We start from the raw sequence: 27,548 nt of genomic DNA, 5'->3' as shown, positions 1-27,548 counted from the left end.
AGAATTTAAGCCATTAAGTTTAAAGACTACTCTGCTTAAATGCTGCCTACCTGGGGAAGATGTCTCTGTTCAACAGGCCCTTACATGTTTTTATATCAAATTTTCCTGCAGCTGTAATACTCATCATGCCAAATACTGCTTCAGTCAAGATAAACCAGACTAAGGAGCTCTGCACCTATATTGTTGCTAAGATTCTGTGTAAAAAAACAAACCTGAGCAGTTAAAGGTGACAGTCAAACTCTAAGAGCATGTGACACCCATGAATGCAGTTAGTCTGCCACTAAATCCAGCAGCAGTCATCCCTTTCTTTTAAAGGTGTAGTTTTATTCTACAACTAGCAGTTAGAGACTTGTCCAGTGTATGAAGCAGGGTCAGTTCTCTGCTCTGCTTGAAATGCACATTTCTCACCAGCTAAACAATTCTCTAACCCACAACCTGACTGGAGGTGGAAATGTTCTCCACTTCTCCTGTTGAAGTTCTGCACCAGGCAGAAAATGATTCATGATTCACTGGACTAGAAAGTGAGAACACCAGAGGGAACATGACTGTAGCTTAATGATTTGGGCACTCAACTGAAATGGGGAGACCTCAGTTCTGGTCGGTGGTCCAAGAATTTGATGTATTTTATCCCATAACTTCTCAAGAACGTAAATTTAACCTTACCCCCAGTGTAGGCAACTAAATCTTTATGGGTTTGTAAGGCTGTGCACATATCCTCAAATCTTGGTCTTTCCATCAAGAATATGGATTTTAACAGTGTAGATTGAGATGTTTGGGTAAGAAGAGAAAAGCCTTCATGGATTCATATTTGCAAATGCAATGGTTTGCCTTTGCAGATTCTTTGTTTATCTTTTTAGCATTACCTTTCATTTTGTGATATAGAAGCAACAGAAGAGTGGCTAGAAAGCTAGGTAACATGATACTTAAAAGCACTATGTAATAAATACAAATTCTTAGATTGGAGTGCAGATGCAATCGGAATTTGATAAAGCAAATTATTGCCATTCTTTTATATTTAGCAGGAGGGTTGCAAGAGGTAAGAAGAGATGGTGACAATATGCTGAGACCACCAGATATGCCAGTCTGAGTCATGGGGTACTTCTCTCACTGCAAATTAGAGATTGAGCAAAGTCATGGCAAATTGGATAATACAGTTGTGTAAGGGGGAGGAGGAGAAGGAGCTCCCTGCCTGTCAGGCAAAATTGCATTTATTTTAAATAGAAAAATCTATTTAATTTCTTATTATTCTCTTGGGCTTCTCTCCTTAAAAAAACTAAAACAAAACATTTTTTGTGCTGCCCAAATGCAGAATGTGTGCCTATACAGATCTAACAGTTGGAGAAAAGGGAACCTAGAATGTGCAAACCTATTTGGAGAATTGGGACCTCATGACATATCTCTTCCCCCAAAAGCTCAGCACTGCAGTTCCTTTCCTGGTATGATCATTTAAGCTTCAGTGTTGAGCTTTTCATATGAAAACAGGGAATTGTACTCATTTCTTTTTAAATGTGTCCTGCTATGTTACTCCTAACAGCTCAGTCTTGAAAACTCTTCGGCCTTTTTAAATGGCTGCAGCATAAAACTGTAAACTTTTCTCCACCAACACACATCCAAAATACCTGAATTCCAAAGGAATGTATTTCTTCAGTAACATTGGGCTCTACTGCTCCCTCAAACACTCAGAGAGTGGAGAGGTAACTGCAAAATACTGTGCAAAACAACTGCATCTAAATCTACTGGCAAAAATCATATTGATCTCTTCTAATTTATTAATGTGAGACAAAAATTCTGTTTCAGAATATGAGTTAATATGGCATACACATGCTTTTGTTTCATAGTGCATTTTCTCTGAACAAGGTTGTTTCTAATATTACTTAATTAAACAAAATTAAATTAATTTCTGAGAAACAAGAAAAAACATCTTTGTTGAATAAAATGATCTTCATTTTCTTGAAGCTATTTAAATTAAAAACATGCGTCTCTACAGTTGGAAAAAAACCATCCATGGTTAAAATGTTTGAAGCCCATCAATCTCTTTAACCACACAGCTAATGTGTTCCTTCTGTTTTCTTTGAATGAAATCACCATGAGTGGTTAGATGTTGATTTAACATAAAGCAAGTGGAAATGGGTGTTTCCTTAGTCATGTGTAGAATTTATTTTTAAAAACAATTAGCAAGTGTTATGAGTAAGTCAATGATTTTGTCATTTCTTAAATAATGATATAGATTATGAGTCATTAAAATTGATTACTGAAGTAAACTATGCAAAATGCAAATTCATATTACATTTATTTGTTAGGAACAGCTGCAGAATTCTCTTATTTTATTGATGGGTTTCATTTTTTTTCCCCAAGTGACACTAAAATCAATTACTTAGTTTAAAAGACCAGTAATTGTCATGATATATTTCCTAACTTTTAAGGCAATACATTGGATATTTCCTAGTATGGGTTGAATGACTCAGTTTATCTATATAAATTTGCCTGCAAAATAAATTGGGGATTTTCCTAAATAAAACAAGCAAAAATTTCTCTTTTCTGTTTTATGTTGAAATGGTAAAATCATTTAATGGTTTGTTTCTTTTCCATGGGAAAAAAAAGAAGTCTTTACATCATAGCAATTAAACTGTGTCTTTACATCAGTGCACCAATTTTAGCTGATGTTAATGCATACATATATTTACTACCTCTTCTGTCAGTCTTTGCCAACATTACATCTAATTACAGGTTCATTGATACGTTATTCACAGGAGTACAGACAGATAAGAGGAAATGTCAGTCACTAGTATTTAAAGTTCAGTCATAAAACTCCAGTAATAAAAAAATAGGCTGCATAAAATCTGTGTAAACCATTACTCATGAGGGAACTGACACTTAGGGCAATACAAAATATTATTTATTTAAACATTTTAAATTAACCTTTTCATGAATAGGCAGATATAAAATGCAATTCTATGACAAAAAAAAAAAAAAAGCTAGAGCAGAGCAGCCTATAAGATCATATTACAGACATCATAATTTGGCCAATTTTTTGCCACAAGTTAAATCATCTTTCTCAGATGCATCTCTTTCAGGTACACAGCTGACAGTTCAATCTTTTCCAGTTGTTACTTACTACACGTAGTCCCTGGAAATGCTAATTGATACACAATTGTTGTGATTATTTAAAAAATTACTATGGATTTGCTTTTAGTTTTCTAAGGACATCATCCAGCAGCTTCATGAAAGTAACTGGAGAGTAATACATACAGAATATACACCTTAACATGAAATATTACAAATTTAATGTTAGTTAAAGAGCGGGAATAAAATATTGCAAATTATTTTGACAAGAATATAACATTTCTTCTTGTGTTTTCAAGCTAGATATTTTGCACTGTGGAAGCAAAGCAAGATTTTAAGGAAAATCTACTTTTCTGTACTTCTTTGTGGAGTCTGTATGGAATAAGATTCATATTTTAGAGGGATATGTCAAAAAGCAAATAGTAGGAAGTCATAATGGTGGAAAGGAACTTGATTTGCTATAATTCCTTTTCACATATTAATATTCAAATCTGGCAATAATTGTGGCTGAGTAAAAACTAAAAGATCAGATTTAAGTATGTCATGCGTACATGTGTGCACAATTTTTCTTTTAAAGGAACATATGCTGATTCATGTGAAGTAAAATTAATCATTTGAATAATAGTATTATACTTGCCAAAACAATATACACCTCTGCCAGGTATTCTTATATCTTAATGCAGTTTTAATGAGAATTAATGGAAACGTGTTTTCGAAACAAATGCTAAAAGGTCTCTGCATTTCTAGCAATTGTTTAAAACTCAGTTTTACAGCTTGCCATTGTAAAAGAGTTGTAAAACTCCATCTCTGCATGTAGAAAGAAATATGATTCCAGAAGTTTTTGATGAAAAGAGGGAAAATGAACTTCAGTCCTACATTTGAATCCACATAGGTGAATTCACTTTGACTTCTGCAAATATTAGCACAAAGCCTAGTTCTGCAGTTCTTTTCAATCTTTTTGTGGGCAGAAAAAAAAAATAGAGAACCCAACAGACTTTTTTTTTTGTTGCAAACAGAAGAACTTCTCCCTCTCATGTCCTCTCAGAGGAAAACCATCAACCCCCAGATAATTCTTGTATTATTGACAGTTTTCTGGCTAAATCCTATTCTCATCAACTAAGCAAAAGTCAGTTAGCTCAGGGCTATCAATGCTTATGTGCAATTACATGAAAGAGAGAGAGAGAGAGAGAGAGAGAAAGAAAGAAAGAAAAGAAAGAAAAGAAAGAAAAGAAAGAAAAGAAAGAAAAGAAAGAAAAGAAAGAAAGGAAGAGAGAAAGAGAGAGAGAAAGAGAGAAAGAGAGAAAGAGAGAAAGAGAGAAAGAAAGAGAGGAAGGAAGGAAGGAAGGAAGGAAGGAAGGAAGGAAGGAAGGAAGGAAGGAAGGAAGGAAGGAAGGAAGGAAGGAAGGAAGGAAGGAAGGAAGGAAGGGAAAGAAAGAAAGAAGGGAAAGAAAGAAGGGAAAGAAAGAAGGGAAAGAAAGAAAGAAAGAAAGAAAGAAAGAAAGAAAGAAAGAAAGAAAGAAAGAAAGAAAGAAAGAAAGAAAGAAAGAAAGAAAGAAAGAAAGAAAGAAAGAAAGAAAGAAAGAAAGAAAGAAAGAAAGAAAAAAGAAAGAAAGAAAGAAAGAAAAAGAAAGAAAGAAAGAAAGAAAGAAAGAAAGAAAGAAAGAAAGAAAGAAAGAAAGAAAGAAAGAAAGAAAGAAAGAAAGAAAGAAAGAAAGAAAAGAGAAAGAAAGAGTAGGACTTGTTAATGATACAGTTTAAAACTTGGGTAAAATCATAGCAAGTCAATATGTTTACATTTCTGTGACCTTCTTTTTAAGCATGTTTCTGTAACACATGCATCCAATCCTTTCAATGAAAATCAACTTCTAATAAGATTCATTAAAATGCCTGTATAATTTAATTCCATTAGAAATGCATAAGGGTTTATACAGGTGTTTATAAGGATAGCAAGAAAGGGCAATTGGCTATATTAGGAATACACAAAGAACTTAATAGAGACTCTGCTCTTTTGCTGTATGTTGCTCTCACAGGAACCCATGCTTTAAACAGTATATAGTAGGTACAAAACTATTACATACTATTACATAGACAGATGATCTGTCCTTCAATTCTTTTTGAGGCATTTTGCAGATTTAACCCAGTTGAAATCAGTCTCAGGAAGGTGCACTGCTCCTTGTGGCAGAACTCCTCCTTTGGTCCTAAAAGCTTGAGATAGTTCTTCCACACCGCAGTCCCCTGGACAGACACCCTGAACTGAGGAAGGTCGGCATGGCTATGGCATGTCCATATTTCAGTGACTTCTAGATATTCACCCCCACGATTGTTGCTAGTATTGTTGAAAGTTTAATGTGGTTTTGAAGAGCCCTGGACCAGCTCTGTGGTTCTCACTACTCCATATTGCAATGTCTTCAACATCCATGTCTCCTTTTAACATGTCATTTTTTTCTAAATACATGCTACAGTTTCTAAACACTAATTGCACAGGTATGCAGAGACATAAAAATGATTGAGTAAGAAAATAAATCATCACTATTAACAAAGGTAATGATCCTGATTCTTCGGTGTGGCGTAGGTGTTGTACTCTGGATTGTCAGCGTGCTTTGGACCTAAAACAGTTGATCAAGCCCCAAGTGGTCCTGCCTAGTACATGCGATTTCGTGAGTAGAGGCAGTTGAGAGGATTTAATATCATTGCTGCAGCGATGGAGAGGATGGCTAAAACCCCCAAACAAGGGGAGGGGGTAGTTATCAGGTCAAGTCTGAGCTGCTTTGACCGCGGCTGTCGCTCCCTCTGGTCCCCGCAGCCCCGGGCGGGCGCGGAGCGTGGGACGCGCTCGGCCCTCGCCCCGCGCTGGCAGCGGCCCTCGCTAATGCCCAGCTGCTTCTCCCTGACCTTGAGAGCTGGGAACTGCCCGTGGTGCACATCCTGAAAGGTTAGAGCGGATCCTCAGTGTTTTGTATCCATACAGAGAAGAAACCCAAACCCTACAAATCCCAGACGTGGCTTCCAAGAGCAGATTTTTGGGAGAATGCAACAACGCTACTAGACCGCGTTTTGCATCCGAGCACAGCAGTGAGTCAACTGAGTATCCTTTAAATCGTTCCCAAGTGCTGTTTACCCTGCCCTGACATGTTTTCCCTAACGCATCGCTGTGCCTCGGCGCGCCGTCCCTGCCGGGCAGAAGCCGGGCCATGTCAGTGCGAGGGAGCGAAGGAAAGGACCAACGGAGCCCTGAAGGCGCTGGGGTGCCGGGGCGCCCCGTCCTCCCGCCCTCTCTCGCTGCTCGCCCAGCCGGTGAAGGATTTTTTGGGTGATGCCGGGGAAAGGGAGGCGGGGGACAGGCGGTGCGGTGCGGAGAGCCGGCCCGGCGCGGCGAGCCCAGCCGGCCGGGCAGCTCCGCTCGGGCCCCGGCACCAGGCGGGGTGCGCGGCATCGCTGCGCGGTCGGGTACGGGCACGAAGGTGCGGCGGGGACGCCTCCGGCCGGCCGGCCTGCGCGCCTGCAGCCGCCGGGAAGGCAGAGGGAGGGGGCGGCGGCAGGCCCCAGGCCCCAGGCCCGGCCAGCGCCGGGGCCCGAGGCGCCGGGCAGGGGCGCCCAGCGGCTCCGCGGCGGCGGGCGAGCGGCTCCGCGGCGGTGCGCGCCCCTCGGCATCCGCGGCGGCGGCGCGGGCAGCGCCAGCGCGGAGCCGGTCTGCGCGGCCTCTGGTGCCGAGCGGCCGCTATTTAGCCTTCAGCCCCCCCTACAAATGAATGAAGGGCGGGGGGGTGGGGGGGAACACTGGAAAAAGACAGGAAGGGAGAGATTTTTGTCCTTCGCCGATGCCGCTCTACGTGATAATATGTTTATATGATTAGCTGAGCCCAGGGGTGGGAGCGCAGGGAGAAGGGGTGGAGATTGGAGGGGGAGGAGGCTGGAGGTGACTCCAGTTCAGAGCCGGCGGAGAGTCCGTGTCAGGACTTGGCGCTCCCCAGCCGCAGACGGAGCGGTGCACGAGCACGGAGAGGCTGCCATACATTCATTGGGATTTTTTTTTTTTTTTTTTTTTTTTTTTTTTTTTTGGTGTGTATGTATTGCGTTTTTCCCATTACCGCGCGCGTTACTCGCTCAGCGCCCGGCGCCCGATCTCCAGTCGTTGGCGGGGCAGCAGCACAGGGAGGAAGAGGAGAAAATCCGAGGAGGAGCCGGCCCCGCACTCCGCCAGAGGCCAGAATGTCATCCCGGGAGATGTGAATCCGGTCGGTGCGAGCGACAGAGACACGGAGGAGGGGGTCCATTGTAACATTCGAGTTGTTCCCCGCTGCCCCAGCTGCTGGCATCGCCTCCCGATCGCTTCACAGAAAGGACTCCTGAGGCTGGGCACACACACTGCACTGCGCCCGTCCTCCTCTCCATTTCGGCTGCCTTTTTTTTTTTTTTTTTTTTAATTGAATTTATTTCTTGTGTGCGTGCGGGAGCCTGGCTGCATCGCTCGTTTGCTGCGGAGCGGAGTGTGGGGAACTGCAGGAAAATGTTGACTTAGACCCAGAAGACCCTCCCGGCCGGCTGCGTGGAGAAGAAGCCGCCCCTGCTCTGCGCTGCCCCAGCCCTCCGAGCCGCAGCGCCGGCTGCCGCCCGCTCCCGCCCCAGCCCACCGCCCGCCCGCCCGCCCGCTCCCGCGCCGCCGCCGGGGCCCCGGGACTAACTCCGCCGCGATCTCCCGCAGCCCCGCGCTCGGCGGGCTGACCCGGACCGCGGGTCCCGCCGGGGACACAGACCCCGGCCCGCCTTCGGCTCCCAGACATAGGTAAGCGGAGCTCCGCGCTGCAGCCTCGCCGCGCGTTCCTGCCGGCGCCTGCTCCCCGACTTCTGGATGTTCCCCCGCCGAGCCGCCGGCGGGGATGCACTTACTTTAGGGTCTGCCTCGCCTGCCGCTGCCGCGGGGCCGCCGCCGGCGGAGCGATGTGGCCCTGGGTGAGCCCGCGGCTCTGGGCGCGGGCAGCGCGGCGGCGCCGCCGCTCCTGCACGGCCGCGCTCCGCCCGCGCGGAACGGCCGCGCTCCGCCGCCGCCCCCCCGCGCCCTGCGGAGGGACCTGCGGCACCGCGCCGGTCCCGCTCCCCGCCCGCCGCCGCCGCCGCTCACCCCGCCGCGGGGCCGCGGGCCGGGGTCCGCCCGCCGAGCAGGCCCGGGGCTCCGCGGCGCGCCCCGCGCAGCGCGCAAAGTTGCATCCTTTCGCTAAATAATTACCTGTTGCGGGTTTATTTGTGTAACTCTGCCGAGCGCCCGGCTCCCAGCCCGTGCGAGGTGGGGGGTGGTTGTGGGCAGATGAATAAATTGCCCTTTGTCGGCTGTGGGGTGAGAACAACTTTTTTCTTTCTTCTTCTTTTTTTTTTTTTTTTTTTTCTTTTTATTTCTATTTATTTTCACATGTAGAAATCTGGGGCCATCTGGAGACAGAAAACAGTGTGTCATGAGGCACCGTTGCTGTGTCTGGCTCTAAAAATAACATCTTGTTGTTAGTCTGCGCCGGCCCTGCTGGGATTTGAGCGCGGTTTGTCAGAAAGTAAAGAGCTCTGCTGGTGTTCAGGTGTGTTTTCTTTGCCCAGAAATGCCCCTGTGCGCGACGGAAGGAATCCTGCGGAACAAATGTTCTGGTGTTTGGCTTCCTCAGACGCCCCGGCTCCCTCCTTTTGTTGCTTGCCACGAAAAGAGGTGCCATTTCGCATCATTCTGCAGAAATTGTTTGAATTAATGCAAGTGTGAATTCTTACCGTTTGAAGGAGAGTATTAGCATATCAAAGGTTTCTTAGCTCCGGCTCAATTGAGAAAACTTCAGCTTGTCTTCCATTTGCTTCCAAGAAGAGGCCCAAAGGGCAGTGGGAATTGTAAAGGGGTAAAATGGGGAGGTGGATTTGGGTTATGTTTCTGAACTTCTGCTGTTTTGCAATTATGCGAGTGAAAAACAAGGTCCCTCCGCTGCAGAGCCCTTGCGAGCGCTAGGACAATTACACTCTATTGATTAAATGGTTTGTCCCGAGCAAAAAAAGTGACCTTTTATGACAGGCACTGTGGCGTGGTTTGTGATTCCTCCTCTCTGGGAGGGGGATTTAGAAAGTCCTTTCTCCCGCGCTCATGCTCTGACTATGGCCTACACGTTACTGTGTGGAGGGATGAATGGGGAAGACCTTCTAATTACTTCAGAAAACAAATGAAATCTTGTAATAAAAGACCTCTCGGTTCCAGGCCTTTGAAACAAATATGCTTCCTTCCTTAATGGGTGGGTAGGCTGGAATAATAGATATTTTTACGGAGAGTTTTAAAAGAAGTTTTGATCACCACCGGCCATATGCTTCCATTTCCTTTTCATTCTAGAAAAAGTGAAAATGAGTAATTCTTGTAATCTCATTTAATCAGTGATACTGTGTTTACTAAGATAACCTAATTTGTGGTTAGTATTACCCTATAATAAATAATTTGAAACCAGCTCTGGCAGGAGTGCTGTTTTGGTGGCTGTGTAGAACATTTATCTCATTGCAAGTTCTTTTACGAGACTACACGTTCAGGGTTTTTTATTCTTTTGCTACTATTTTCTTGAGTTTGAAAGGGGATGTGGCCTGGCCTACCCTTTTATTACCTTTGCAAATCAATATTCATAATCCAGTAACCCAAAAGCCAAGCAAAATCCAGTTTCCATCAATAACTTGAGACCTTTTCCAGAGACCAGATGTTTCTTGGGAACTGTATTCTGGTTTATATCTCTGGCAAAAAACAACTTCCTAAATTTTCCTTGCCTGTTGCTTCTCTCCAAACCTTTTACTTGAATGATACAGATACTAAAACACATATTTTATGTTTTTGAAATGTTGGTTTAAGTCATTGATTTGTAGCATTTGGTCTGTTGTTTGCGGGGCTTTGTTTGTTTATTTCATAGTTTTTTTTCTTCTGGTTCACCATTTGGGGGCTGTTTCTTTTACTGCCAAGAAAGTGATGTGCCTTTAGAGTAGGATATTCAATTTCAGGCTTCAATTTCCTTTCATGTAATGAAGGAACTGAGTATATATGGTATGTCTTGGAGAAAAACACTGCAGTTGATCAAGTAATTTATATAGATTTCTGTCATTCTTTTCTGGACAGGGCTGTTTGGGCATTTTGTAAATAGATGTATTTAGTGGTCCTAAAATTACATAATTACCTTCAGATAATTTCCAGCGGTTTATTTACGTAATGTCTTCAGCTGTCTGAAGCAGTATCTTTTGGTGGTGTAAAAGAAACATATTGATGTAATTGCCATTATCACACTTAAGTTGCTGTTAACTAGTCTGCTTTGAATGCAGGGGGCTGTAAAGAAAGCGCATTATCCTTTCAGCTATTAGGGATAATCTAAAAATTGTCTTGGAAATGTTGCACTTTGGTTTATGTGACGGCAACCCCAAATTCGACGAATCTCTAAAGGCAAAAAAGTAGTGGAAAGAAGATTTTCAACATTCAGATGACAAAATTGGACCACTTAGAGAAAAATTAATGTGCTGCAGCAGCACTTCAGCTGCCATTTTCAATCACTGTGGGTTACTATGTGTTGGCAACAGTAAAAAAGCATAGACGTTCAGATAGCTCAGGGGGCTGGTAGTTGGGGGAATCAGGATGTTGAATCATGTGGGGTAGAACAAACCAATTACTTCAGGTTTTGACTTGAGAATTTCCAGTAAACATTTTTTTTTCTGGCTTTTGGTTCCCCTGCTCATTAATAGACCAACATCAAAGCAGGCAACCAAACTTCCAAATGTTATAAAAACTAATGTAAAGATACAGATCTCACATGTAGTCTTGCAAGTCTTAATTTAAAACAAGCAGTTGGAGTTTTTATTGCTGCAATTTTCACAATCAGCAGAGACATTAACACCAGGCTTCTGGGTGTTTCCCGTCTTAAAATGAGCAAGAGGAAAGCTTTAAAAAAACCAAAGTGTGCTTAGTTAGTTCTTATTTGATCACTTCAGAAGCTTTCTCAATGTTTTATTTATCTCTTACCACTTTTAGTGCGTAAAGTCAGGAAAGGGGGTTACTCAGGAATCCTAGTCTCTAGTAAGGAAGCACTTTATTAAAATTTAAATAAGCAAGGTAGGATATTCTTAGGAGTTTGTAGTCTTTATGGTTAATAGTATGTAATGTGGTTGGTTTTATTCTGGAAATGTGATATGTAGACATGACATTTTGATGAATAGATATTTTTTAAATGAGAGTAGTTGTGATGAAGAAAATTCGCTACAGTTTTGAATTACAGCTTTTTCAAGAAGTCCATAATTTTCACTTATGGGTTTTGGAGAGAGAAGTCTCTAGTTAGGCAAAATATTTATCAAAGTTTATTTTGAAATACATTTCTAGATAGTGTGTCATAAATTCATGTAAGTCATAATAACCATAGAGTAGAAAGAACTGTTTGACATCTGGAGAGCACAGAAACATAGTCATAAATTTTTACTGAAATTTGGACTAAAAGTTTTTGTATTTCCAAGCCCTTGCTCATCCTGTGTCCATCTAAAATGTTGACATACCTGTAAGAAAATACCGTTACCTTGTAGTATGGCTCCTGCTGGGGATTGCGCCATGCCTACTGTTAATGCCAAATAAGCTACCAGTAACACTTTATATCAAAAAATGCGCTATGATTCCTCTGCATTTCCACTAAGGAATATCTGTAGATGACTGATTATACAGGAACTGGAAGTAACCTGTAGTGATTTTTACCTAGTCAGCTGCAAGTGAAGAAGTTAAACTACCTGTGGTGTGTCATGGAAGTCATATCCATGCACAGGTAGACAAGCATGTAGTCAGTTATGAACCAAGATAGTTCAGAGCACAGGCTCGTGAAATCCATAGTCAGTCATGATACTTGGAGATGTCACTCTTTCAAAGCATTTTCTAGGATTGATGTTTGTAATGTACAAAAGTGATTTCAAATTGCAAGAAATTCACCTCCTTAAGTATTTATGTGCGGCTTTTAAACTTAAAAGCTGTCTATTATTTTTAAGAACACCCTCTGTTTGAAACAGGTAACAAATTTAAGCCATTATGGTTGTAATTGGATGTCAAGAAAACTGGAAAAACAGCAACCTAGTTTAAGGCCATTCTCGATAGTCTTAACAATTGTGTTAAATATTTAAACAGTTTTCAAACATAGCTGCATTTAATTTCCAACAGTTTTTTAAAATAAAAGTTGCAGGTGGCTCTGGAATATTGGTAACTTGTGATTTATTCTGAATATATCCCTGATGTAGAAAATACTTCTAGTCTTTATTTAGCAATTGTGATTGCTTTTAACAGTCTTCATTTAAAAGGTGAAAAATGGCAGGCTTAAAGCCCTCTTCAATAGATAATTTTCTAGGAGTTCATGTTTCTTCAGCTTGTAATATACGAGATGTGTTTCTACAGCATGGACTGGGAAGATTGTGTCGCTTAATATCAGCAATTTAGTTAGAGAAATACACTTGCTTAGTGAGTGTTGCGATCTGACAGCATTCTCTAGATGTAAACTGAGTTAGTAGTTAAGTAGAAATTGATTCCAAAAGAAGGAAGGAAAAAAAAGGTCTTCGAATTCAGACTCATAGCATCTCCAGGTTATGGATTGTTACATTAAATGGAGCATTTTATGGGTTTTAAAAGAATATGTAATATGCATATGTCATTAATTCCTTCTCCCTGATTTTCATGAGGTACTGTAATGATTCAACCAACTCTAGCTTGCCATTTACCCTAATTATTTAGAAACGTGGGATAGTAAAAAGCATTGCAGCCTGGCTGAAGCAAGCACAATGCTCAACACCTGCAGGTAGAGTGCAGTCTCTTAGCAAAATGCTGTTGATTGTTACTGTGGCACAAGGCAAGCTTAAATACAGTTTTCTTAATTACAACAAAAATCCTTTTTTATGAATAAGATACTCCAGGTTTGGGGAATGCTTAGTGTGTTGTCTGCTAAGTAAAATCCCATCACACTTGTATATGTTCATTCAATTATCAGAGCAGCTAAGAGGAGGGAAAAAAAATCAATTTACCCTGAAAAGCGTCAGAAATAAGATTACCTTGGCTAGTAGGAACTTGCCAGCACTGTCTAAATTGCTTAGTATTATCAAATGTTGCCATTTTTCGTGTTCCGTAAGAAGGATATTGACTATTCTACAGGTTCAGGTCTGCTGTTTGTCTATTTCTTTATAAGTTATAAGCATGTCTTATTTTTATTCCTACAGTAGCAGTTACAGATAAATCAGAGGATCTAACAATGACTTTATAAAATAGATGGAATAATACCATTCACTGGAGAAATAGTATTTAGTTGAGATAAGTGATAACAACTAGTTTTTTCACTTGTTGCTCTTGTAGCAGACAAATGTAAATACCTTAGCAGACATTTCAGAGTGCAAGGCAGGAGATAAAATGTAATTACTTTTCAGGGTGGCTCCGACGATGCCCGTGTTCTTGTCTGTAATACAAAACAAACAAACAAACAAATTTTGCTCATCACCTCAGAATATGAAGGCCATTGTTAGTTCTCAATATAAATATATTTTCTGATTTTTAATGCTGACCTCAGTATTCATCTCTAGCTCTTTTGTGCAAGCTGGAATCCTTATAGCTATGAATTCTAGTTGCTGTTATCCAACGGAGCATTTAATAGAGCACCTAATGGACTCAGCTCCTGTGTTTTTCTTGAATGCATAGCATCTTGCTTCATTCAGTCACCAAAACTAACTTTGCTACAAGGACAGGCAACACGACAAGTTAGAATCAATGGACCATTTGTAGGTCACAAAGTCAGTTTACTGGAATTTCAGAGGAAACTGGTTGAAAAGAGAGGACAAATGTCACTTTGAATAGAGATGTTTAAATCAGACTTCTGCCTTAGGGTAAAATTTGGGTCTGTTGTTGCCTAGATGTAATGTCTCCCTCTACAGAGCACAGCATTAATCATGGCTTGACAAGTGATCATGGGCTGAGAAAAATAGGGCCTGTCTTGGTTGTGTGGTTATTTTTTTTTCTAATCTTAATCTCTTAGGAGCACATTATAAACACTAACATTTACCCAAAAAGATTTAAGTATCGTTGTCTGTGTTTCAGTAGTGAGAGTAGCTAGCTTCAGAGAAAATCTAGTTAGAGCTAATAAGAAGCTACTTGTGTTTCTTACATAGATGCGGTATTAGGAATATTTTCCTTTTAATGTAATGCAGGGGGGTTTTGTCGTAAGAGATTTATTTTATGCCATTTCCTCATACAAATATGCTATAGTTTTGGTCTTGTTCCTTGGTGTACTAAATAACGCTGAAATCTTTTTTCTTTATCAATGTTCTACAATGTGTTTATCACCCAAGAAAGATACTTCCTTTTGCAAAACGGGCAATACAGGGAAAAGGGGGAGCAGTTTTTCTAAACTGTAACACAGATGAGTGGCTTTTTACTATGTTTATATGTTAATGATGTATTACTTGATTGCAATGGGCTACAAAAGCTGGAATGAAATAACGTTGAATGAAGAGTGCTATTTAAGATCCCGAGTTCTGATACTATACAAGTTGTGTTTAATACTTAACTAAGGGATGTCTTGATTCATAGCTGTGTGGGAGTGTTCGTACCTTTTATGGTAAAGAAGGGAATTTTCCCATTTCTTGGGCTTCTTTGCTGCTTCCTGTGGTGGGGACGGTGTGGGAGCAGCCGAGCCCTGGGTGGGCACCTCTGCTAGAGAGGTGCAGCTCCTTCATGGACGGTGACATTTGTGTCTGTAACTGTTGGAAAAATAGATAGTATCAGCAAAGTCTCAGCAAAACGAATTATCACTGCAGAATTATGCGTTAAAAATTAGAGTTCTTCTGTTTATCCAGTCGCCTGTGGATGTGATAAAATCCCCAGTCTCTCGTTTAGGTTGGGCTGCTGCTTTCCTTTGTGCCCTGTGTTGGTATTTTCCCATCAGTCGTCACCTCACACCGATTACTGCTCTGAATCCAGATGACAGAATAATAACGCCGATTACTGTTAAAAGTTGTTTCTGGCAGCTGGGGAGGGGATGACCGACCTTGTTGCTGACTATCAGACTTGCTCTGCTGTTGATGGGCTCGGGTGTGCGTAGATTTCACAGCCTTACTGTGAAATCAGTGCTGCAGTGGTGGAGAGTGATCACATGCCAGAAGGAGACTTTAATTCACTTTTCTATATATTCTCTTACGGTATCATGTTTGTAATTTTTTACAGCATTGCAGTCTATGCCGGGGTGAGCAGTGTTCAGAAACAATTCACTGACAGTAGGCAGTGTTGCTTCTAAATAAAGTGACATTTTAAGAAAATATTTCTGAGAACAAGTTCTGCTGTTGACTCTGCATTTCTCTGGCAAATTCCCGATGCCTGTGTTGATGGTAGGCAGAATTCTTTTCATCTGATCCAGGCATCCTTTCATTAGACTATTACACTGTTTTTTAGACTTTTTCAATGTGAAGTGACCAATTTGGAAAAACTTGCTTTCCCAGAATGAATAATGATTGCATCTTCATTTTGAACAAAATGAGTATTCTACAGAAGACCAATTCATAACTATTTTGTTGGCAGTGTCTCCAGCAGCTTTTATTTACTTCAGTCTAATAAGTATTTCTTAAATGCAGACTGTCAATTGGTGAGGCCGATTCTTGTGTAAATCAGTATAAAGTGCTTAAAGGAGAGAAAGTGCCTCAGCAATGGTGTATTACTGGCTGAGCTTCTGTGCCAGGAAAACGGGTTGAGGCTGGGAGTTGTTTTGAAGAGAGAGGGGAGGTGCAGGCTGAGATAATTTGAAATTGAGAAGAAATCCTTTTGCCCTTCAGGCAGTAATCTTACCCGTGCTTGAATACAGTATCATGCCTCCAAAAAGTTGTTGTCTTCTTTTTTTTTTTTTCTTTTTTTTTTTTTTTTTTTTTCCTGCTTTATTTCCTCATTGGTGCAGGTGTATAATAGTATCTCATAGTAACTGGTTGATGATCCAACTGTTAAAGATATTCCATCAGCAAAGAAGAGGTCTGTTCGCAGCAGTCTCATCATCTTGAAGTGAACACCCAAAATTTATCCTATATTTATCCTATGTAATGACTATAATGTAGCCATAATGTAGTAATGTAGCCATACTGAAATATTAAGAGTATTTTTTCTCCTGTGTTGTTTGTTGGGGTTTTTGTTTGGTTTTGTTTTGGGTTTTTCCTTTTTGTTTGTTTTTTTTTTGTTTGGGTTTTATTTTCTTTGCTTGTTTTTTGGTTTTGGGTGGGTTTTTTTTCTTTGTTTGTTTGTTTTTTTAAGGTGATATTGAAGCCTTGAAGGATTTTATTTTGGATTTTATTTTCCCAGGGAAAATTAAAGTTGCAACAGGCATGTATGACTTTATGCCCAATGCAAATGCATTTATTTTATGAATGTTCTTCATGAGTCTAAGGGCACTGCTTGCAGAAAGTGAGATTTTGCTCTATAAGGGAAACAAAACCACAGGCATACATGCATTCTCACTGTGTGAGAAGAGAAAAATTATGTTGCCTGATGGCATCCCAGTTTTTTGAGTGTGTGCTAAAGGTTAGATAGGATAAAGTCTTAATTACAATGTACTTAATATTTATAGCTTCATTCACTGAAGCTTTGTCCCATTTGCATTGAAGGGATTTTTCTCTAGGAAGCTCATGCCATTATGGCAAACAAACTGGAGACATTTTAAGGTAAGGGAGAAAAGCAGTTTACTTCCAGTTGGATGAAAACTACAGTTACTTCATGATTTGATTTAAATTGATAGGGATTTTTAAAAAATATATAATTTAATTTTCAAGATAACTTGCTGTTCAGTTCAATTGCTTTTTAAACTTTGGTGGAGTGCATGTGTAATTGTATCCAAAAGTGACATTAGGTTTTTCCTCCCAGCAGTAAATAGGATGAGGGGATGCTGCTGTTTGGTTGGTTTTCAGGTAGAGAAATGCATCAGATAGAATGAACTTGCTTTTACTGTTCGGGGTGGTCTTTCATTTTTGTTTAGTTCAGATAAGCAGAGCAATTTTCATTCTTCTTTTTTTTTTTTTTTTTTTTTTTTTTTTTTTTTTTTTTTTTTTTTTTTTTTTTTTTTTTTTCCACTGAAAGCATTTAGATGACTTTGGAAAGAGAAATTTGTGCCACTTGGCATAGGAAAGACTAAAGCTGAGTGTTTAACTTTTCCAAGGAGACAAGAAGAGTCACAGAGCTGGGAATAAAAGAGGAGAATGTTTTCTGTGTTACCTCCTTATGCTGGATAACATCGGAGAAGGATTTCTGGGGGAGTTTCTTCAAAATGATGACTGATTATTTGGTTTCCTATGCCGGCTGTTGCCCACATTTTTCACATATTTTTTGCTCATTCTTATTATTACCTGCAGAGGGAGCTTGTATATGAGATAATCAGAGTAATCAAGGCATTCAGGGCTGAATTCTTTCCAGTAAGTACAATTTCATTTCACAGAGCCTTCTCTGATATGCAGAGCAGAAAGGCTCTGCAAGGCAGCTTTTAAAAAGGTTGTCCATCAGTAACAGCAAATCACAGTGGGCAAAGATTTTAAAACATCAATAAGCACAAGCCAACTTAAGAAAATACTTCATATTTTAAAGAAATGCCTTTTTGTCAGAAGTTTAAAAAGGAGATGAGGAAAACAATTCTTGCCGGTCAAGGTGCAAGAGGACAGTTTTGGTATTCTGTATGACAGGAAGCAGATTTTTGTTGCATAAACTGTCTTCTCAGATTCTAAAAATGTCATGTCAGCATGAGAGAGACAGCAGAGCACTTTCAGGTCTTCAACACATCTCGTGCAGAGTAGTGTGGTAGCCAAAGAGCAGTGGGTAAGTATTTTCTATTTATGCAAGCAGTGTTATGGGTCATAATCAAGGTGACTGATGATGAAAGGCTAACTCTTAATTTTGCTTTTTCTCTATTTAAAATATAAAGAGGTGATTGAGTTTCATCGAAATTGATGAATTGATACAGTCGGGGGCTAAAGCAGGCAAACAGTTGTAAGGATTTCTGTCTTAAGCTTTAATAAATGCCGACAACAAAGAGCAAGAAATGTCTTAACCTAAATTTTTTTGTAAATTGTAACTTAAAAACTAGCTTGAAGAATCAGATATTTGTATTTTAGGTAGTGATATTTCCTTAATTTAGCACAATGAAAGAAATCATCTGGTATATTGCAGACTTTATAATGTGTATTGTAGTTGTCTGGAGGATGACAGTGTGTGATCCTTCAAAAAGTTAAGACTTCAGAGAAGAAAATAATACATATATAATACAGTTTCACTTGCTAAGCAAGAAGCATAAAAGGTACTTAGATGAATTCTGTACTATTTACCTCTGGAAAAATGGTGGCAATCATTTTACTTTAAAATATTTCAGTAAATTTAAAGATGATTTGCTGTGATATTGTTAGGAAATAAAGCAGTATGTATGCACATTCCCTAAAACAGAAGCAGCTTTCTGTAATATGCTCTCCTGTAATAAATCTGTGGCGTAACTTGGCCAAAGAGTTGATTTGTTTGTTTTCTTTTTTGTTAGTTTAAATGAACAGAACTTTAAACTTCCAGTACATTCTGCCTGATGTGGTCTTAGGGATTGAGTTTGGATTCTCTTTTAAACACCAGGAAAGATTTACCATATCTAAAAGAGTAGTAACTCTGTGTCAATTTATTATTTATACTGGCTAATCCTTTCTAATGTGGAAAGTCAGCTTGTTATTGTAACACCAAATGGCCCTCTAAGTAGGGAAACAGTTAAGTAGATCTCCTGTAATAGGTTGTTGTCTAATAAAGAGATTTATAGTATTGGCAAGGGCTATTGTATAGGTATTACCCTCTCACAGCATGATCATGCATTATCTTAACAACTCAGTGCCACATTTATGTTGAGCATTTTCATAACAGGGTAAGAATATTAGCCACAGCAATTACACCTCAATAGGATTATAATGGTAAGATTTACAGAAAATATATAAATTATGTCTTTCATGGAGATTTTGGCAGGTGCTAGGAGTTTAAAAGTTGTACCATCCTTTTTGCATGGGAAAATACTGATGTGTAAGCCACGATGAAGAAAGAGGTTTGCTAATTTAATCTTGTTGAGGAATTGTGGAGGGGCAAGGACATAATCTTTCTTTACACAGGCTGTCTTTTTCTTTCCTGGTGAGGTAGGGATGTTTCGGAAGTTCCACTCAGTGGAGGTTGCCGAACAATATGAAAATCAAGACGTGTATGTAACTTTAGTTCTGTTGTGAGGATAATGCAGCTGCGATTAAGATATATTTTTAACAGCCTTGTATTTTGAAGGTAGAACAATGGTAATTTAAATGCTATGTTGGAAGAGCTTGCTTGAATAAAATAATGTAATTTTTTTTTTTTTTGTTAGCTGTAGCGTAACACATTTTCTCTTTCACTAGTGCCAGGTTTTTATGGTGATAAGTAACTTAGATAATTTTTAAAATTACTGCAAGCAACAAAAGTGACAATAATGTCATACTGGTACAATTTTCATGTAAGTGACATTCAAGCTGTTCCTTAATTCTTAAATTTTTCCATCTGTTTTTAAAAAAAAAAAAAACAAAAAAGAGACATTAATATTCACTTACTTGGCAGAAGCAATGTTCCAGTCACATTTAATAAAACTAAATTATGTTTTGTCAATAAAAAACACTTATGGGGACTAACTGAACAAATACATTAGGTTATATAGTCATTTATGACTAACTGCATTGAGTAGCACAGCAGTATGCATGGCAGAGTGTGATGAAACAGCCACATATTTTAAGATGATATCTTGAGCTGTAATTGAGTAAATACGGAAATAATGAGTGTTTAAACAAAATACCTTTCTTTCCCTGATTTCCTGTACCAAAATTAGAATAAGGTAATTCCCAAATTAAGAAAATATGTAGATGGCAATTCTTATTGTATAAGAAACTTCCAGTACATGTTCCATGTATTGTAGACCTGCAGGGTAGTATTGCTAAAATTTGTAAAGACACAGCATTTCCTGGATGCTTTGTATTAATTCTATGTGTAAGGGTTTCTATAGAAAGAATCTGTGCCCATCTGTTTTAAATTGTTATTGGTCATCAGAGAAAAGATGTACATGTTTCTTTGGACATGATATATTCTACTTCAGAAAATATGCTGGGAGAAGTTGCCCAAGGATTCAAATGTGGGGGTTTTTGTGGTTTAATGGAAAATAACTGGGACCTCAAAGCTGCATTAAAGTGAATACTCAAAACTTATTATTTTTCTAATCATGGTAGCAGTGTATGGCTTCATCTGTGACCAGTAGCCCATGCATGTTGTATCTAGTGCAAAATTCTGGAACTTTGTCTTTACTTTTGTGTTCAGAAGAAGAATAACATTTTCTATTTTAGACGGACTCCAGTAGGTTCTTAGGTTGGCTTCACATTTCATTCATTTTGAACTGTGGAAAGCGATCGTATCTTTTGTCTGTAAGTAAAAAGAAGACACAAAAGGATGAATGTTACCCCCAGTGAATGTGGAGCTCCAGCCGATTTGAGAGCGTGAACTGTGACTGCATTGTTGAGGGCAGCGCTTGGCTTGTTATACCCAAGCTAAGAAAAAGCCAGTATTTAGAATAAAAGGGTGAATAATGCATAAAAATTCGGTAAGAGGTAAAGCATTTTATCCCTGCTTTGATATTACAAGTATTTATAATTAATTTTAAAAGTTTTAAAATAGATTGCAAAGGATTTGTTTTGCAAGTATTTATCATTTAAAAAGTTGTCTAATGTTTTAAAATACAATTTCTGCATTTGAAAGAAGAAAAAATATGCAGAAATATTCTTACCAAATTGTTAGCCTTATGTGCTCTACTGAAACATATTCAGAATGTGTATATATAACTGTGAGATAGATTAACCATTTTTCTTTTTGTACAAATGCCATAATGAATGGTCGCATAAAATCAGTATTCTTCTGTTTGCAAGACAACAAATCAAAGCACAAATCCACACTGTAGTCATTTTTACTGTAGCGTGCATTAGAAATGAAGCCACACTAAGTCATACTTAACTGCCCACAGACAACTAACCCTGAAGAAGGGGCAAGTCTTCTTCTTCTATCTTTTTTATTATTATTTATATCTCTATGTCTGTTTGGAACAGCCGTGCTGTTATGACTAATAAAGCTTTTGTATTTGGCAAATGGGATGCAAGTAATCAGCAGTTCTTGGCACATGACTGAAAAATCTGCCGAGCAGAGCTCATAAAACCAATATAACCTTTCAAGTATACCTGTGAATAAAATTCTTATTTCTGCTTCTGTCACCTGTAAGGAATTCATATATCCTTCCTACACCTTCACTTCTAATGGTATTGTTTCTGATTACAGTCTTTTTTGGACCGTGGCATGATGAGCAAGTACTGCTTGAACAGATTTTAACTTTATAAAATATAAGAATATAGGGACTAACAGTGAAGTCAGCATCTTTCTGCTGTCCATCTAATTAACAGCCAATTGAAAAATTTGGTTTATTCTAATTATATTTAGCTTAATATCCCCCCCAGCATGGGATTTATTGTTAAGATTCTGTCATCAGTAAATTTCTTAGTTTTTACGTATTTTCCACAGAAAATCACTCAATAAATGAAACAATTGTTTAAAACAATTCTTTTTGTTCAATACAATTTTACATATTTAAAAAAAGTTACCAAAGTCCTAATGTTAATTGAATCAGACCCAAATAAATGAAAATGTTTTAGTAGGTCTGCTGGAAGATGTCCAGTAATTTATTTCTGTTTGTATTTTAAATAGAAACATAATAATCAATGCACCAAATAAAGCTGCAGCATTAACAGATAATTAAAACTAATTGGTAAGGGTTTACAAAAAATATGTGGGGCAGTGAGAAAATGTGCTGCTATTTCAGTGCTGTGGTGAAGCAGTTTGCACAACTGTGTTCACAACTCACAATCTCTGCAAAGCTGAGGGATAGGGTTAATATACCCTTAATTAGAGCCATTATTTGAGTTACCTAAAAGAAATCTGTTCAGATCTTGTGCATATATGGAGTATCAGCTGCTGCTACACTTACTGGCTAAGTATGCTGCGTGGAATTTTGTTGGGGCTCAGATGCCATGAAGGAGTGGCTCCTGGTGCTGTACTCTAACATTCACTCAAGCTCATGACCATTGAACAAGTTGTGCTTCTACTGCAGTGTTGGTGAAACACTGAATGCCAATGTACGCAAGAGATTTCCACCCCTTCCCACCCTCCTCAAAAAAAAAAAAAAAAAGGAACGGTTTTATTACTGTAGGTTTGTGACTTGTAGGTCTCTGGTGGCATGGGCTGTGACATCCTGGATGCAGTGGTGGTCTCTGCCCTGGCTGCCACTTGGGTCTGGGAAAGTATAAGTCCCTCAGTCCTGCAGGTCCACATTCTTGGCTTGATTTTCTCAGTTGCTTCATGATAAAATGAAGGTATAATTAGGACTCATTTAGCTAATCATCATGAACTGGAGGTGGTCCCATCTGCCCTTCCCCCTGAAAGCCTGCCTGCGATACATGAGTGTGATCTTGTGAGAGTGAAGGGGGAGCTTTGTGTGTGCTGTCTGCAGATGAAGATCCTTGGAAACCAGGTTTGTCCTTTTTCTGTTATTCACAGTCAAAAAGTCAAAATCTCCATTTTAATGAAGACATTTCAAAGAACAGACGGGCTGAGAAAGATATTGTATTTCTTTACATGCGCCTTCCTCTTAAACATGGAAGAACCCTTAGGCTATAAATTAAAGTGTTTCACCCTGTGTAGTTGATCTCAGGCTGCCCAGTTGCCGTGAGGAGTTAAACTTTAAAAAAAAAAAAAAGGAATTGTAAATGGCTTGACAGTTTCATGTTTTTCAGTATGTGGTTATCTTTTGTCCCCCTTATGTCCTGTTTTTGTCAATATTTTCCTTTCACCTAGGAGCTATAGCAAGTGGGAGGAAAAGTAGCTTGAAAGAATGTAGTTGTGCCAGGGATGCATTTTCATGTGGGAACCTTTATAATCCCTTCATGTAAATGACATTCACTATGGAAACAGTAAGAGCTCTTACGAGCAGAAAGGTTCATCCTGTGCTCCATAGGAAACACTGATTTAGCTATCTCCCTTCCTGGAAGGGGCACACGTGTTTGTGGGGCTGGGGAGGCTTTGGCCGTGCTCCCTCCCTGTCCGGGGCTGCAGGGGAAGGAATGTAGGGGGGCCCTGGGAAGCTTGCGGGAGTGTCTCCGGCAGTGGCGTGTCTGGAGTCCATGTGGTTTTATGAGTGTGTAGGAAATGGAGCCACCTTCGTGGATAGGTGTATTTTGCAATTTTAATTTTGCATGGTAGACAGTTGTTTTCTTTATTCCTTCCTTGGGTTCTCAGGTGTGCTTCAGTTTTAGTGAATTTCTGGGGGGATACTCCCTGTACAGCAGCTGGGGTCACAGGCAATGCTCATAGTTTTGCTGGCTGGATTCCAGAATGTTTCCTAGAGTCCATTTTCCTTTAACCTGGAGCAGGAAGAGATGCAGATTTTCCAAAAGCTTCATATTTGTAAGCTTTGTTGACGAGTCTTGTAAAATTTAAAATTGTTTTGCAATGCTTGTTATTGTCTCTGCCATGTTCTTAAAAATTAATTGTCTGCTTGAATAGTGTTTCCCAATCAGCTTGAATTATTGATGTTTCGGTTCTTAGTGGAAGAACAGTGGTACTTTTCCTCCCACACCACAGCCTGTTCAACCCCAGTTTAATGACTTGTACTCCAGAACCAGTAACAGAATTACGCACACAAAATCATAATTATGGCTTATTGAGTGGGGCTAAAAATGGGAAGTGGGAAATGGACTTGTGTGTAAGTTCAGGTTTTAGGAAATTGGTGCTCTGTGGATGTTGAAGTAATCAATACTTACTGTTTGAAAGTTAAAACTGTTAGTGGCCATTGCAAGATAAATACCTTCCTAGACAGAAATGCAAGATTTAGTAGCCTATTTAAATATTTGAAAATAGTTAGATGAATGTATTTTGAATTTTAGCTATCTTAAGCTGTTCTTAGGCACTGTGTGTTTTACAGATCTTTTCAAAAGTGAATTAAATAATAACAAAGTTTTACCAATCCTAAGTAAATATCTGCTCATGAATGTGTATATATTTGGGTATGCATGTCTGGGTCTTTATTAAAATACTACTTATTTAAAAATAAAAAGTATCCAGTTTATCTTATGATAAAATTGCGAGATCAGGAGAAGAAATGTTTCTCCGGAGTCATGGATGAAGGTTGCTTCTAGCCTGGAAGAGCCTGTTTTCCTTCATTCTGCTCTCAGCCAGCTGGACTGTACAGCTACATGTTCTAGTTAGTAAATAACAATACCGTGGAAAAGCTAAAAACTGGTATTTATTTAGCTGTTGTAAAATAATACTGTCACAGTGAATTTGTTTTTTATTTTGGGGACAAGAAATAATTGGGGTGAAATCTCTAGCTGTTGAAACCTTCCACTTCGCTTGCTGCAGGCTCTTCTTGTATTGTACACCATGGTAGTCTTGGACTAGATATTTTTATTTTTAAAGACCTATAAAGCTGCTATTTTTAGGTCAAAAATGTCAAATCATCTTTTGACTGAGGAGATATTAAAATAAAATTGAGTAACTTTTGGAGGGTATGTTGATAACCAAGCAGTGTCGGGTGAAGTGTTCTGTCATGCCTCTGTCTGTTGCTTCTTACATATCTGAGAAGATGGACCTTTAGGTCGACTTGGTTTTTCCCTGTCCATTTTCATCTGTATTATTCATCCTCCTGTCTTGTTTTTTTTTCTTCCAGAAATAAAATCCTAGTTCAGCCCAATAGTGACCCATAAGTAAGCTGTACACTTGCTACTGTCACAACCTCTTCTGGATTTGATTTTTAAACAAACAAACAAACAAACAAACAAAGACAAAATTCCCGGAATGAGCAGTGGATGTGTTGAAATTGTGGTCACCTTTTTTTTAATTAATATCATTATTATGGCACTGTAAAATCGTTAGCCACTTATAGACTATTGCAATGGCACTGTGAAATCATCAGTCATTTATAGAAAAGGATGACTTGCAGCATGGCAAACGTTTCAACAGATCTGTGCGCAGGTGAGAGATGCAGACATCCATCGCATTGCACATTGTGTGTGCTGGCCCCTCTCGTAGCACCGTCTCCTTCTCCGTCTCCACGTTTGTTACTGCTTTGACTCAATTGTCCAGAGAGTTTCGTGGACTGTGATGTAGATTGGTGGCCTTTTCATATGGATTCCAAAGCGAATAGTTGCAGTCCGTGTAGTTTGCAGTTGTGTCCTGGAGAGGAGTAAGTTCTGTGCGTGAGCTTAGGGGGAGTGCGGCAGCTGATCCTAAATGCTGGCAGTCCGCTTGAAGGAAATCAAATTACGCTCAGATATTTCATGCGAGCAGGTCTTTCCTTTCTCCGTGCGGTTGCCGCATGTTTTCTGATCCCTATTCACTTGCATTCCTTCGCTGTCAGCCTTGCAGCGCTCCTCGGTCCGCTCCTCATTCCGCTCGGGCTCCCCGAGCCGGGCAGGGCGAGCCTGCCGGCGCTGCGGGGCTCCTGTCCCCCGGCCTTCCCTTGCCATCTGCTGCCTCTCCTTCTGCGCCCTACCCAAGGGCTTTCCCGCTTCCTCTGCACTCCCAACTGGCTGCGGGGAATGCCGTCTTCCCGCTCTGCCTGCTCACTTGAGCTTTTTACGTATTTACTTCTTTTTTTTTTCTTTTCCCTGGCCCCATGGTGTGACTCTCACTGATTTCTGGTAACTGGCAGCACGAGGGAGGATACCTGATGATGATGATTTCATTGTGCATCTGATGTGCAATCTATTGCAGAAGTGTCTGTAATGCTGACTGCTGTTATTGTTAGGGTTTTAAAATGTTAAAGTACATAGGGCACAAGTTAAATCAAGGTGGCTTGCTGAACTTGTGTATAAATTGCGTGGTTTTGTGAGTGTGAAGGTTTGGCACAGTATAATATCCTAGGGCAAGATGTGAAATCTGGTGATCTAGATTAAATTTGGAGTTTCTGAGATGGCTGAACAAGAAGCTGGTGAAATGGCATGCATTTTCTTAACAGGCATGGCTCCTCTTAAATTTGCTTTTTATCCATTGAGCTGTCAGCCACTCTGTCACTGAAGACTTAAAGCTATATTCATGAAAACAAGAGTTTTCTGGATTTCAAAGAAAATGCTATTTTTGTTAAAAGTAGCAATCAGACCAAAAGGTTAGACTATCATCAAAGTGCCTGTAAAAATATGCTTAAGACCCCGTTCTGTTCTTGGCTGTCGGAAGAAACGATGACTTGTAAATTGCCTTTCATAAAAGTGAGTTTGATTTAAGGTATTAATAAAATCTAAATTTGTGCATTCTGGCTGTGGGGACTGAAGATTTTAATTCAGTGAAATGCCAGGACAATTTTTTTGTGCTCAGTTTGATGAGTGTTATGTGAGAATTCCATCTTACTAAATTAGGGCAGACATATATATTACAGTGTTTACAAACTGTTATGATTACAACCTGTTAAATTTCATATTTAATATTCGGTCGTCTTTGTGCAAAAAAGTCGCCTCATTTTTTGTCTCAGCGCTGTTGAATTCTTGTGTTAAAATAGATTAAATTGCAAATGTTAATCTAAGTAACTGTGGAAAGTTGTGACCTGGATTTGAAATAGCCATGAGACTATCACAGCAGCAGTAAATCTTCCAGAACATGTAAGGCTGGCACATGGCAGGGATATGTCTGATGTGAGAATTAGAGTGCGAGTGGAGGAATAGCCTGAAAAGAAAATCATGTGCCAATATAATTTTATTCTAAAATGAAAAAAAAAGAAGAAATTATCACTTTAATATAAAGCTATGTTTTTAAAGGCAGCACACAGGAACTTAATAAAGACTTATTTTAAAATGGTAATCTAAAATTCAAGCTGTATTTAAGAAAGACTCTTTGTGGCACTGAGGCACCTGGTTCTTAATCCTCATGTGCTTCCTCTGGCAACACTGATTCCAGTCTTTGAAATCTGTATGGGAATTTCGGGTACAGACTTCAGCCTAAAGAAACCATCAGTTTGAGGAAAAGTAGATACGAAGTGTACTTCCCTTTTGTTTTAAGCTTTTTCCTACTGTCCTTTAATGACTGCTTTTCTCTCAGCTAAGCCTGGCTTCAACCCTAGTTCTAGGTACTTTTAAACCCTGATATCATCAAAAGGCCCTGAGTGTTAGTTGTCAAGCACTGGATTGCTGGAATCTTTAATATCTTATTGCTTTGATTTTCTTCATCTGTCTTAAAACGTGTCAAATAAGAATGTGGGCGATGTCAGAAGAATATGGTAATAGTAATTTTTAAAGCAATGTTTTGACTTAAAAAATAATGTTAAAACAATCCCGTTCAAGCAAATCATAATGTTAATCAGGGGACATTAATTGATAATTAAAATTAGTGTATTAAATAATTTCTACATATATATTTGATCCAGTTT

The 27,548-nt window shown here is 39.5% G+C and overlaps 1 protein-coding gene across 2 annotated transcripts in view; it reads left to right on the top strand.

Annotated features, from left to right (window-relative positions):
- The window catches only part of ADGRL2 (adhesion G protein-coupled receptor L2), a 313,675-nt gene that overhangs the window by 149,197 nt on the left and 136,930 nt on the right, over positions 1–27,548 (top strand). The window contains exon 1 of one of the 2 annotated variants that reach the window (XM_066192571.1): positions 7,552–7,846. The exons of the other annotated variant lie outside the window; for it this stretch is intronic. The gene's annotated coding sequence lies outside the window, so the exon portion shown is untranslated. Of the gene's footprint in view, positions 1–7,551; positions 7,847–27,548 lie in introns of those variants that run through there. 2 annotated transcript variants of the gene reach the window in all.

The sequence above is a fragment of the Chamaea fasciata genome, unplaced genomic scaffold (assembly GCF_029207755.1).
Source record: "Chamaea fasciata isolate MVZ Bird 193981 ecotype frontalis unplaced genomic scaffold, bChaFas1.0.hap1 SCAF_10, whole genome shotgun sequence".
In the NCBI taxonomy this organism is placed as follows: Eukaryota; Metazoa; Chordata; class Aves; order Passeriformes; family Sylviidae; genus Chamaea; species Chamaea fasciata.
Note: the sequence above shows the minus strand (reverse complement) of the source record. Positions and strands in the feature narration are given on the sequence as shown.